This window comes from Bos mutus, chromosome 3, assembly GCF_027580195.1.
Source record: "Bos mutus isolate GX-2022 chromosome 3, NWIPB_WYAK_1.1, whole genome shotgun sequence".
Taxonomy (NCBI): domain Eukaryota; kingdom Metazoa; phylum Chordata; class Mammalia; order Artiodactyla; family Bovidae; genus Bos; species Bos mutus.
Genome location: NC_091619.1, coordinates 30,575,110 through 30,587,613, shown reverse-complemented (window position 1 = coordinate 30,587,613; position 12,504 = coordinate 30,575,110).

The following is a 12,504-nucleotide window of genomic DNA, read 5'->3' as shown; positions in this document are numbered from 1 at the left end:
GACATATGAAAGATAAAAATTTTAAACTTTTTAATAATTTTTTTAATAAAAATTTAATTTAAAACTTTTTCAATAGCTCTCACCTCTCACCTCCCGATTTTTATGTTATTATTATCATTCGGAAACCAGGAGCGACACGGCTCCGTCAAAAAAATTTAACATCACCTTTTTATAGTACAGCTAAAGTCATATTTGAATTAATGTGTTGTCCCCCGGGGACTTAGCAGGTAAAGAATATACCTACCAATGCAGGAGAAAACAGGAGATACGGTTCAGTCCTTGGATCGGGAAGATCCCCTGGAGGAGGGCATGGAAACCCACTGAACTATTGTTGCCTGAGAATTCCATGAACAGAGGAGCCTGGTGGGATCCCTGTGTCAATGGGATCACAAAGAGTCAAACGTGACTGAGCGACTAAGCTTTCACGTATCACCAGTACTTATACTACAGCTTCTCTAATACTGAACTCTTCCTTTGTTTTGGCTTTCTTTGCTGAGAAGGGCTTATGCTGCCTTCCATTTTTTTTGCATGTATGAAAAAGCCTGACTTTTGTCTTTATACTTGATCATTAGCTTGTGGAACATAAAAGTTGTGGCTCACTTTTTTCCAAATTTTTTTCACAAGTTTTGTAAGTATTACTCCCCCACCCGCACCCCCTGGCATTGCATATTGAACTAGTTTTTTTGCCTATGGTTTTTTTCATTTACTTTTTGTTATTGTTGTTGTTTACTGGTTTGCAGTGAATAGTTTTTTCAAATAGTGCTGTGGCTGCAACAGTCCTTGAGTTCATTCATATTTGAGAACATATACTTTATACTTGAAAACTTTCTGGTGAAGTCCAATAAGACAGGCTAATATCTTCTTTTCCTCAAAACTGTTCTCTCTGCTTTACCCTTTACTGCAGCAACTCAGGCAGCAACCAGTTCTGCATAAGCTCAGTCACCTTTTGAAGTTGTAGATCTGTGTGTTGCACTTCTTTCTTCCCATCCTGGGGCTTCTCAGATACAGACTTCTACTGAAACATGGACAAACTAGACTTCAGAGGAGTTAATGTCATTCCTGGGGATCAGGGGACCATGTTGTCTCCATCTTTCTTCCCTGATAGTCTTAAAACACATTTCAAGGACTCCTAAGAGAGTCCCAAGGGATTGAGCATTCAGTTGTCCCAATTAGTGGGCAACTCAAAAATATACTTTTGTACTGGCCCTCCTTCTTCCTGTTTCACTCCTCTATCTATTCCTCCTGCTCCAAATTCCACTTTCAAATAATTTATTCTCACATGATCTGCTTTCAGGTGAACTTGGTTTTAGATGGTAGGTATTGGTCCATTGTGTTCTGGCACTGAATATAGTAGTAAGGATGTTTGAGGCCAATGGATACTTACTATGCCTTTATCAACCCATATCTTCTAATTATCAATACCTTTCTCCTTCCAGTGCCTGAGGAGAGACTTATTTATCCTTGAAGTTCCATAACTCAACTAGGATACACTTTGATTATGATGGTTCTTTATCATTTGCTCCTAGAAGACAGTTGAAAGGAAAGGGTTAATTTAACCAATACCCTGCAGACTAGTTTCCCAGAAAGAAATTTGGCCTGATGCCTCTGAAAACCAGATGTAGCCTACGATTTGACACAGTCTATCTTGGCAAAAAGCTGACATGTTAGACCAGGGCTTCAGCCAAGTTTCCACCAAGTAGCAGTGCTGTAATCCTAAGGGTTATATATATCACACCAAGGGAAGGCCAAGTGTTCTCACAATCAATTAACAGTGAGATAGTGGGTAGAGCTGAAAGCCAAGGTTTTGCAACACCATTCTGCTATTAGGTCCTATTCCTTAATCTCACTAGGAAGACTTTGGTTTTTAAAAACTAAAAAGTTAAAAAACCACAACATCCAAAGTCCAGGGTCTCCCTCTTAGGCCTAGATTTGCTCTTTATTAGATTGTTGTGTAAGCTGCAGTCCATGGGGTCCCTAAGAGTCACACAGGACTAAGCGACGTCACTTTCACTTTCCCCTTTCATGCATTGGAGAAGGAAATGGCAACCCACTCCAGTGTTCTTGCCTGGAGAATCCCAGGGACGGGGGAGCCTGGTGGGCTGCCGTCTATGGGGTCGCACAGAGTCGGACACAGACTGAAGCGACTTAGCAGCAGCAGCAGATTGTTGTGTGGGGTAGTTCCTCCCAGCGGCCTCTCCTGGCCTCGGGTCGGGAGCGGGTAGCTCCTCCCAGCGGTTCCTGCGCGGTCGCAGCCTGGCACTCTGGGCCGCTGCCCCTGACCTCGGACGTGGGGTAGCTCCTCTCGGCCATGCTTGTGTGCTGTCGCAACCGCCCACGCTTGTGTTCTCACAGATCAGTCGTGTCCGACTCTTTGCGACCCCATGAATCGCAGCACAATCTGTGAATAGAAGAGAAGTGAAAAGCAAAGGAGAAAAGGAAAGATATAAGCATCTGAATGCAGAGTTCCAAAGAATAGCAAGGAGAAATAAGAAAGCCTTCCTCAGCGATCAATGCAAAGAAATAGAGGAAAACAACAGAATGGGAAAGACTAGAGATCTCTTCAAGAAAATTAGAAACACCAAGGGAACATTTCATGCAAAGATGGGCTCGATAAAGACAGAAATGGTATGGCCCTAACAGAAGCAGAAGATATTAAGAAGAGGTGGCAAGAATACACAGAAGAACTGTATAAAAAAGATCTCCAATACCAAGATAATCATGATGGTATGATCATTGACTTAGAGCCAGACATCCGGGAATGTGAAGTCCAGTGGGCCTTAGAAAGCATCACTACGAACAAAGCTAGTGGAGGTGATGGAATTCCAGTTGAGCTCTTTCAAATCCTGAAAGATGATGCTGTGAAGGTGCTGCACTCAATATGCCAGCAAATTTGGAAAACTCAGCAGTGGCCACAGGACTGGAAAAAGTCAGTTTTCATTCCAATCCCAAAGAAAGGCAATGCCAAAGAATGCTCAAACTACTGCACAATTGCACTCATCTCACACGCTAGTAAAGTAATGCTCAAAATTCTCCAAGCCAGGCTTCAGCAGTATGTGAGCCATGAACTTCCAGATGTTCAAGCTGGTTTTAGAAAAGGGAGAGGAACCAGAGATCAAATTGCCAACATCCACTGGATCATTAAAAAAGCAAGAGAGTTCCAGAAAAACATCTATTTCTGTTTTATTGACTATGCCAAAGCCTTTGACTATGTGGATCGCAATAAACTGTGGAAAATTCTGAAAGAGATGGGAATACCAGACCACCTGACCTGCCTCTTGAGAAACCTGTATGCAGGTCAGGAAGCAACAGTTAGAACTGGACATGGAACAACAGACTGGTTCCAAATAGGAAAAGGAGTATGTCAAGGCTGTATATTGTCACCCTGCTTATTTAACTTCTATGCAGAGTACATCATGAGAAACGCTGGGCTGGAAGAAGCACAAGCTGAAATCAAGATTGCTGGGAGAAATATCAATAACCTCAGATATGCAGATGCCACCACCCTTATGGCAGAAAGTGAAGAGGAACTCAAAAGCCTCTTGATGAGAGTGAAAGAGGAGAGTGAAAAAGTTGGCTTAAAGCTCAACATTCAGAAAACGAAGATCATGGCATCTGGTCCCATCACTTCATGGGAGATAGATGGGGAAACAGTGGAAATAGTGGCTGACTTTATTTTTCTGGGCTCCAAAATCACTGCAGATGGTGACTGCAGCCATGAAATTAAAAGACGCTTACTCCTTGGAAGGAAAGTTATGACCAACCTAGATAGCATATTCAAAAGCAGAGACATTACTTTGCCAACAAAGGTCCGTCTAGTCAAGGCTATGGTTTTTCCTGTGGTCATGTATGGATGTGAGAGTTGGACTGTGAAGAAGGCTGAGTGCCGAAGAATTGATGCTTTTGAACTGTGGTGTTGGAGAAGACTCTTGAGAGTCCCTTGGACTGCAAGGAGATCCAACCAGTCCATTCTGAAGGAGATCAGCCCTGGGATTTCTTTGGAAGGAATGATGCTGAAGCTGAAACTCCAGTACTTTGGCCACCTCATGTGAAGAGTTGACTCATTGGAAAAGACTCTGATGCTGGGAGGGATTGGGGGCAGGAGGAGAAGGGTCCAACAGAGGATGAGATGGCTGGATGGCATCACTGACTTGATGGACGTGAGTCTGGGTGAACTCTGGGAGTTGGTGATGGACAGGGAGGCCTGGCGTGCTGCGATTCATGGGGTCGCAAAGAGTCAGACACGACTGAGCAACTGAACTGAACTGAAAGTTTAAGATGCATGTGCTGTTTCACTCAGGAATCCCATTCCCAGGTGCACACACAAGAAATCTCAAAATATGCACCCAGAGTTGGGTAGAGGAATGCTTACAGCAGCAGGTAAGGGGGGAACCTGGGGAAAAAAAAAAAAAAAAACACATGTTTTTCTAAACAGAAAGGATAAGGAAGTTGCAGCATATTCATATAATGAAACACCATACAATTGTGAAAATAAGTAAACAGTTTGCACTTGTAACAACTTGGATGAATCTCAAAAACTTAATCGTGAGCAAAAAATGAGAAATAGAAGAATACATATGATACTACTTCACTTACATAAAATCAAAATTAATGAATATATTAAAACTGAATAACAAACTAAATGTAGTAATTATTATAAAATGAATTAACATATTTCTTAGGGATACATATGCATGTGTCATAAAATTATCAGTAAAGCAAGGAAATAGTTGGCATAAAATTCAGGATAGTTACTTACTCCAGGGGAGTAAGAAGCATCTAATGGTTAAGAACATTACAGAATAATATTCAAAGGTAATATTTTCTCCTTCAAACTAGGTGTTGGGGGAGTTCCCTCATGGTCCAGTGGTAAAGAATCTGCCTTCCAAAGCAGAGGACAAGTGTTAGATCCCTGATCAGGGAACTAAGATCCCACATGTTGTGGGGCAACTAGGCTCATTTGTGCCACAATTAAGAACTTGCACTCCACAATGAAGACCCAGCACAGCTGGGATGGGGGTTGGGGGTGGAAGGAGCTGAAAAAAAGCCTGGGTGGTGGGATAGGTGTTTCATTTTAATATTTTTCTTTAAGGTGTATACCTAAACTCAAGTGTATGTTCCATTGTACTGTAAAATTGAGGGAGACTAAACATAATATAGGCTTATTGAAAAAAGTTGAATATGAGGAAATATACAATACCAACACTTTTAAACCTTTATTATTCTACAAATCTTATGATCATGGTAATTCTTTCCAACACTCAAGTGCTTAGATGGAAGGAAAGTTTGACAGAGACTCATATAGATCTCCTAAGTAGTTATTAAGAAGGGCTGTTACATCTGCAGGTCTTTATATAGGGCCAGGAGAATAATATTCAGTGGAAAATATCTCACTAAATCTAAACGGAGTTAGGTTTGATAGAGCCAAATACTAATAGGGTAAATCTGGGACTAGTGGTTTGCTGTTTTTTTGTTTTGTTTTGCATATCTTTGACATGACCTCAATTTGATACAATTCTAGCTCTTCATCCCAACAGTATTCTCCTGCATACCTTGTCCATAAGCCTCTTATCCTTATCTATCAGAGGGCAGACAGAAAGAAAACCACAATCACAGGAAACTAATCAAACTGATAAAGTGGACCACAGCTTTGTCTAACTCAGTGAAACTATGAGCCATGCCATGTAGGGCCACCAAGGACAGATGAGTCATGGTGGAGAGTTCTGACAAAATGTGGTCCACCAGAGAAGGGAATGGAAAACCACTTCAGTATTCTTGCCTTGAGAACCCCATGAACAGTATGAAAAGGCAAAAAGATATGACACTGAAAGATTAACTCTCTAGGTCAGTAGGTGCCCAATATGCTACTGGAGAACAGTGGAGAAACAACTCCAGGAAGAATGAAGAGACAGAGCCAAAGTGAAAACAACACCCAGTTGTGGGTGTAACTCATGATGGAAGTAAATTTCAATACTGTAAAGAACAATATTGCATAGGAACCTGGAATGTTAGGTCCACGAATCAAGGTAAATTGGAAGTGGTCAAATAGGAGATGGCAAGAGTGAGGAATCAGTGAACTAAAATGGACTGAAATGGGTAAATTGAACTCAGATGACTGTTACATCTTCTACTGTGGGCAAGAATCCCTTAGAAGAAATGGAGTAGCCCTCATAGTCAACAGAAGAGTCTGAAATGCAGTACTTGGATGTAGTCTCAAAAACTACAGAATGATCTCTGTTCGTTTCCAAGGCAAACCATTCAATACCACAGTAATCCAAGTCTATGCCCAAAGTAGTAATGCTGAAGAAGCTGAAATTGAATGGTTCTATGAAAGTAGGGAAAACGACTAGACCATTCAGGTATGACCTAAATCATATGACCCTTATGATTATACAGTGGAAGTGAGAAATAGATTTAAGGGCCTAGATCTGATAGATAGAATGCCTGATGAACTATGGAACGAGATTTGTGACATTGTACAGGAGATAGGGATCAAGACCATTCCCATGGAAAAGAAATGCAAAAAAAGCAAAATGGCTGTCTGGGGAGGCCTTACAAATAGCTGTGAAAAGAAGAGAAGTGAAAAGCAAAGGAGAAAAGGAAAGATATAAACATCTGAATGCAGAGTTCCAAAGAATAGCAAGAAGAGATAAGAAAGCCTTCTTCATCAATCAATGCAAAGAAATAGAGGAAAACAACAGAATGGGAAAGACTAGGGATCTCTTCAAGAAAATCAGAGATACCAAAGGAATATTTCATGCAAAGATGAGCTCGATAAAGGACAGAAGTGGTATGGACCTAACAGAAGCAGAAGATATTAAGAAGAGGTGGCAAGAATACACAGAAGAACTGTACAAAAAAGATCTTCATGACCCAGATAATCACGATGGTGTGATCACTGACCTAGAGCCAGACATCCTGGAATGTGAAGTCCAGTGGGCCTTAGAAAGCATCACTACGAACAAAGCTAGTGGAGGTGATGGAATTCCAGTTAAGCTATTCCAAATCCTGAAAGATGATGCTGTGAAAGTGCTGCACTCAATAAGCCAGCAAATTCGGAAAACTCAGCAGTGGCCACAGGACTGGAGAAGGTCAGTTTTCATTCCAATCCCAAAGAAAGGCAATGCCAAAGAATGCTCAAACTACTGCACAATTGCACTCATCTCACACATCAGTAAAGTAATGCTCAAAATTCTCCAAGCCAGGCTTCAGCAATATGGGAACCGTGAACTTCCTGATGTTCAAGCTGGTTTTAGAAAAGGCAGAGGAACCAGAGATCAAATTACCAACATCCGCTGGATCATAGAAAAAGCAAGACAGTTCCAGAAAAACATCTATTTCTGCTTTATTGACTATGCCAAAACCTTTGACTGTGTGGATCACAATAAACTGTGGAAAATTCTGAAAGAGATGGGAATACCAGACCACCTGATCTGCCTCTTGAGAAATTTGTATGCAGGTCAGGAAGCAACAGTTAGAACTGGACAAGGAACAACAGACTGGTTCCAAATAGGAAAAGGAGTATGTCAAGGCATATTGTCACCCTGTTTATTTAACTTATATGCAGAGTACATCATGAGAGACGCTGGACTGGAAGAAACACAAGCTGGAATCAAGATTGCCAGGAGAAATATCAATAACCTCAGATATGCAGATGACACCACCCTTATGGCAGAAAGTGAAGAGGAACTCAAAAGCCTCTTGATGAAGGTGAAAGTGGAGAGTGAAAAAGTTGGCTTAAAGCTCAACATTCAGAAAACGAAGATCATGGCATCCGGTCCCACCACTTCATGGGAAATAGATGGGGAAACAGTGGAAACAGTGTCAGACTTTATTTTTCTGGGCTCCAAAATCACTACAGATGGTGACTGCAGCCATGAAATTAAAAGACGCTTACTCCTTGGAAGGAAAGTTATGACCAACCTAGATAGCATATTCAAAAGCAGAGACATTACTGTACCAACAAAGGTTCATCTAGTCAAGGCTATGGTTTTTCCTGTGGTCATGTATGGATGTGAGAGTTGGGCTGTGAAGAAGGCTGAGCGCCAAAGAATTGATGCTTTTGAACTGTGGTATTGGATAAGACTCTTGAGAGTCCCTTGGACTGCAAGGAGATCCAACCAGTCCATTCTGAAGGAGATCAGCCCTGGGATTTCTTTGGAAGGAATGATGCTGAAGCTGAAACTCCAGTACTTTGGCCACCTCATGTGAAGAGTTGACTCATTGGAAAAGACTCTGATGCTGGGAGGGATTGGGGGCAGGAGGAGAAGGGTCCAACAGAGGATGAGATGGCTGGATGGCATCACTGACTCAATGGACGTGAGTCTGGGTGAACTCTGGGAGTTGGTGATGGACAGGGAGGCCTGGCGTGCTGTGATTCATGGGGTTGCAAAGAGTCGGACACGACTGAGCAACTGATCTGATCTGATCTGATGAAGACCTACAAGACCTTCTAAAATTAACACTCAAAAAATATGTCCATTACATCATAGGGGACTGGAATGCAAAACTAGGAAGTCAAGAGATACCTGGGATAATAGGCAAGTTTGGCCTTGGAGTACAAAATGAAGTAGGGCAAAGGTTAACAGAGTTTTGCCAAGAGAATGCACTGGTCATAACCAACACCCTCTTCCAGCAACACAAGAGACAACTCCACACATGGACATCACCAGATGGTCAATACCAAAATCAAACGAAATAGATTGATTATATTCTTTGAAGCCAAAGATGAAGAAGTTCTATACAGTCAGCAAAAACAAAACTGGGAGCTGACTGTGGCTCAGATCATGAACTCCTTATTGCAAAATTCAGACTTAAATTGAAGAAAGTAGGGAAAATAACTAGACCATTAAGGTATGACCTAAATCAAATTCCTTATGATTATACAGTGGAAGTTACAAATAGATTCAAGGGATTAGATTTGATAGAGTGCCTGAAGAACTATGGATGGAGATTCATGACATTGTACAGAGGGAATGAGCAAGAAAAAAAAATGCAAAAAGGCAAAATGGTTGTCTGAGGAGGCCTTACAAATAGCTGAGAAAAGAAGAGAATCTAAAGGCAAAGGAGAAAAGGAAAGATATACTCATTTGAATGCAGAGTTCCAAAGAATAGTATGAAGAGATAAGAAAGCGTTTCTAGGTGATCAATGCAAAGAAAAGAGAGGAAACAATAGAATGGGAAAGACTAGAGATCTCTTCAATAAAATTAGAGATACCAAAGGAACTTTACATGCAAAGATGGGCACAATAAAGGACAGAAATGGTATAGACCTAACAGAAGCAGAAGATATTTAGAAGAGGTGGCAAGAACACACAGAATAACTACACAAAAAACATCTTCATGACCCAGATAACCATGATGATGTGATCACTCACCTAGAGGCAGATATCCTGGAATGCAAAGTCAAGTGGGCCTTAAGAAGCATCACTAGGAACAAAGCCAGTGGAGGTGATGGAATTCCAGTTGAGCTATTTCAAAGCCTAAAAGATGATTCTGTGAAAGTGCTGCATTCAATATGCCAGCAAATTTGGAAAACTCAGCAGTGGCCATAGGACTGGAAAAGGTCAGTTTTCATTCCAATCCCAAAGAAAGGCAAGGCCAAAGAATGCTCAAACTACCACACAATTGCAATCATCTCACACGCTAGCAAAGTAATGCTCAAAATTCTCCAAGCGAGGCTTCAACAGTATGTGAACCAAGAACTTCCATATGTTCAAGCTGGATTTATAAAAGGCAGAAGAACCAGAGATCAAACTGCTAACATCCATTGGATCATTGAAAAAATAAGAAAGTTCCAGAGAAACATCTATTTCTGCTTTATTGACTATGCCAAAGCCTTTGACTGTGTGGATCACAACAAACTGTGCAGAATTCTTAAAGAGATGGGAATATCAGACCACCTGACATGCCTCCTGAGAAATCTGTATGCCGGTCAAGAAGCAACAGTTAGAATCAGACATGGAACAATGGACTGGTTCCAAATAGGGAAAGGAGTACATCAAGGATGTATATTGTCATCCTGCTTATTTAACTTATATGCAGAGTACCTCATGAGAAACACTGGGCTGGAAGAAGTACAAGCTGGAATCAAGATTGCTGGGAGAAATATCAATAACCTCAGATATGCAGATGACACCATCCATATAGCAGAAAGTGAAGAACTAAAGAGCCTCTTGGTGAAAGTGAAAGAGGAGAGTGAAAAAGTTGGCTTAAAACTCAACATTCAGAAAACTAAGATCATGGCATTTGGTCCCATCACTTAATGGAAAATAGAATGGGAAACAGTGGAAAGAGTGACAGGCTTTATTTTGGGGGGCTCCAAAATCACTACAGTTGGTGACTTGGACCATGAAATTAAAAGACACTTGCTCCTTGGAAGAAAAGCTATGACCAACCTAGACAGCATATTAAAAAACAGAGATATTACTTTGCCAACAAAGGTCCATCTAGTCAAGGTTATGGTTTTTCCCGTAGTCATGTATGGACATGAAAGTTGGACTATAAAGAAAGCTGAGCATTGAAGAATTGATGCTTTTGAACTGTGGTGTTGGAGAAGACTCTTAAGAGTCCCTTGGATTGCAAGGAGATCCAACCAGTCCATCCTAAAGGAAATGAGTCCTGAGTATTTTAAATGACTGATACTGGAGCTGAAACTCCAATACTTGGCCACCTGACTCATTTGAAAAGACCTTGATGCTGGGAATGATTGAAGGCAGGAGGAGAAGGAGAAGACAAAGGATGAGATGGTTGGATGGCGTCACTGACTTGATGGACATGAGTTTGAGCAAGCTCCGGCAGTTGGTGATGTACAGGGAATCCTGGTGTGCTGCAGTCCATGGGGTCACAAAGAGTCAGACACAACTGTGTGGCTGAACTGAACTGAACCTTATAGAATCTCCTTTTCCCAGTTCAACCTAGGACACCAACTAGACCACTTTATATAAGGAAGCAATGCAAAGTAAATAGTAAGAGATTTCCATTGTGGACACCCCTAGCCTTTGCACTGAATCCAGGACCTGGTGCTTAAGATTTGTTTGATTAATTTTATCATCTACAAAATTGAAGTGACAGTAATAATACTTTCATAGGCTAAATAAAATAATGTTGTGGAGCCCTCTGACGAACATTGTTTTTTAGTCTTGCAGTATTCACTCTCCATTCTTTTAGAATTTCATTTTGTGGCCAATCCAGATGGAACTTTAAATCCAAGTGCCCTGTTCTTTCCTTAAGCAAAAGAGTTGCTCACTCTCAAAGCTACACAATCAGACTATTTCTCCCAGGACTTGGATTCTTGTATGGACTGACACATGAATAAAAAATAAAATTGGAGCTTATTGGTCCTAGGCCCACCTCCTACTTTGCTAACCTAAGAAATGTGATATTTGTTGTTATCAGTGGCACATCCCATGTTCTTATCTTTGATTCTGTGAGCTTCCTCATATTCTTGTAATATAATGTTTTGTGCTTGTGAGAGTTGGGTTTTTGGTTGTTGTTTGTTTGTTTTAGTCACTAAGTCTTGCTTGACTCTTTTGTGACTCCATGGACTGTAGCCCTCCAGTTTCTTTGTCCATGGGATTTCCCAGGGAAGAACACTGGAATGGGTTGCCATTTCCTTCTCTAAGGGATCTTCTTGACCCAAGGATCAAACCCACATCTCTTATGTCTCCTGCATTGGCAGGTGGATTCTTTACCACTGAGCCACCTGGGAAGCCCAAAGTTGGTTTTATTCACTTGCAAAAAATAAATTCTTAATAATATAAATATCAAGCACAATCTCTGGCATATATAGGTGCTTGTAGTGTTTGTTGACATTATTTTTATAACTGAAATCCCTGGCAGCACTTCTACCAAACTTTCTTTGGTCCTATGAGTGGGAACCTAATTATCACTGGGTGAATGGATACAATATAGTTTTTAAATGTGATAAAAATAAAAACTAGTCTATATCTACAATAAGTCTGCTAAGTTGCTGGCATCCCATGATGGGCACTCTTATATTCACCAACTGCTTTCCAGGTACTGTCATAAGACAGCATCATGGAAGCAAACACAGGCAGTGTGCACTAGAGGATATAAGTATTTCAGAGAAAGGAGAGATCATTGAGCTTCAAAGAGAGGATCCAACCTGGGCTTTAAAGAACTAATACTGTGGTAGGCAGTGAAGAGAAGGAGAAGACATTACATGCAAAGTATGGAAAGACAGTGTGAGCAAAGGCATGCAAAACATGTTGGGGACAAAGAATTGACCATTTTGGCTGAAGCAGAAATTTTTTTTATAGGATAATAGTAGTGCATAATGTTTAGGAGGGTGGATTGGAGTTAATTTTAAACAAAAAATTCTATACAAGGTCACGATGCAAATATTTCTATTAAAAGAAACTCTTCAATATCATCACTACCATCTCTCCACAACAAAAAATATTTTTGAACGTTTTTTAGATGTAATTTGGACCTGTGGATTAGGGAGTTCTCACTGACCTCCAGAGAGTACATTTTGGGAACCAT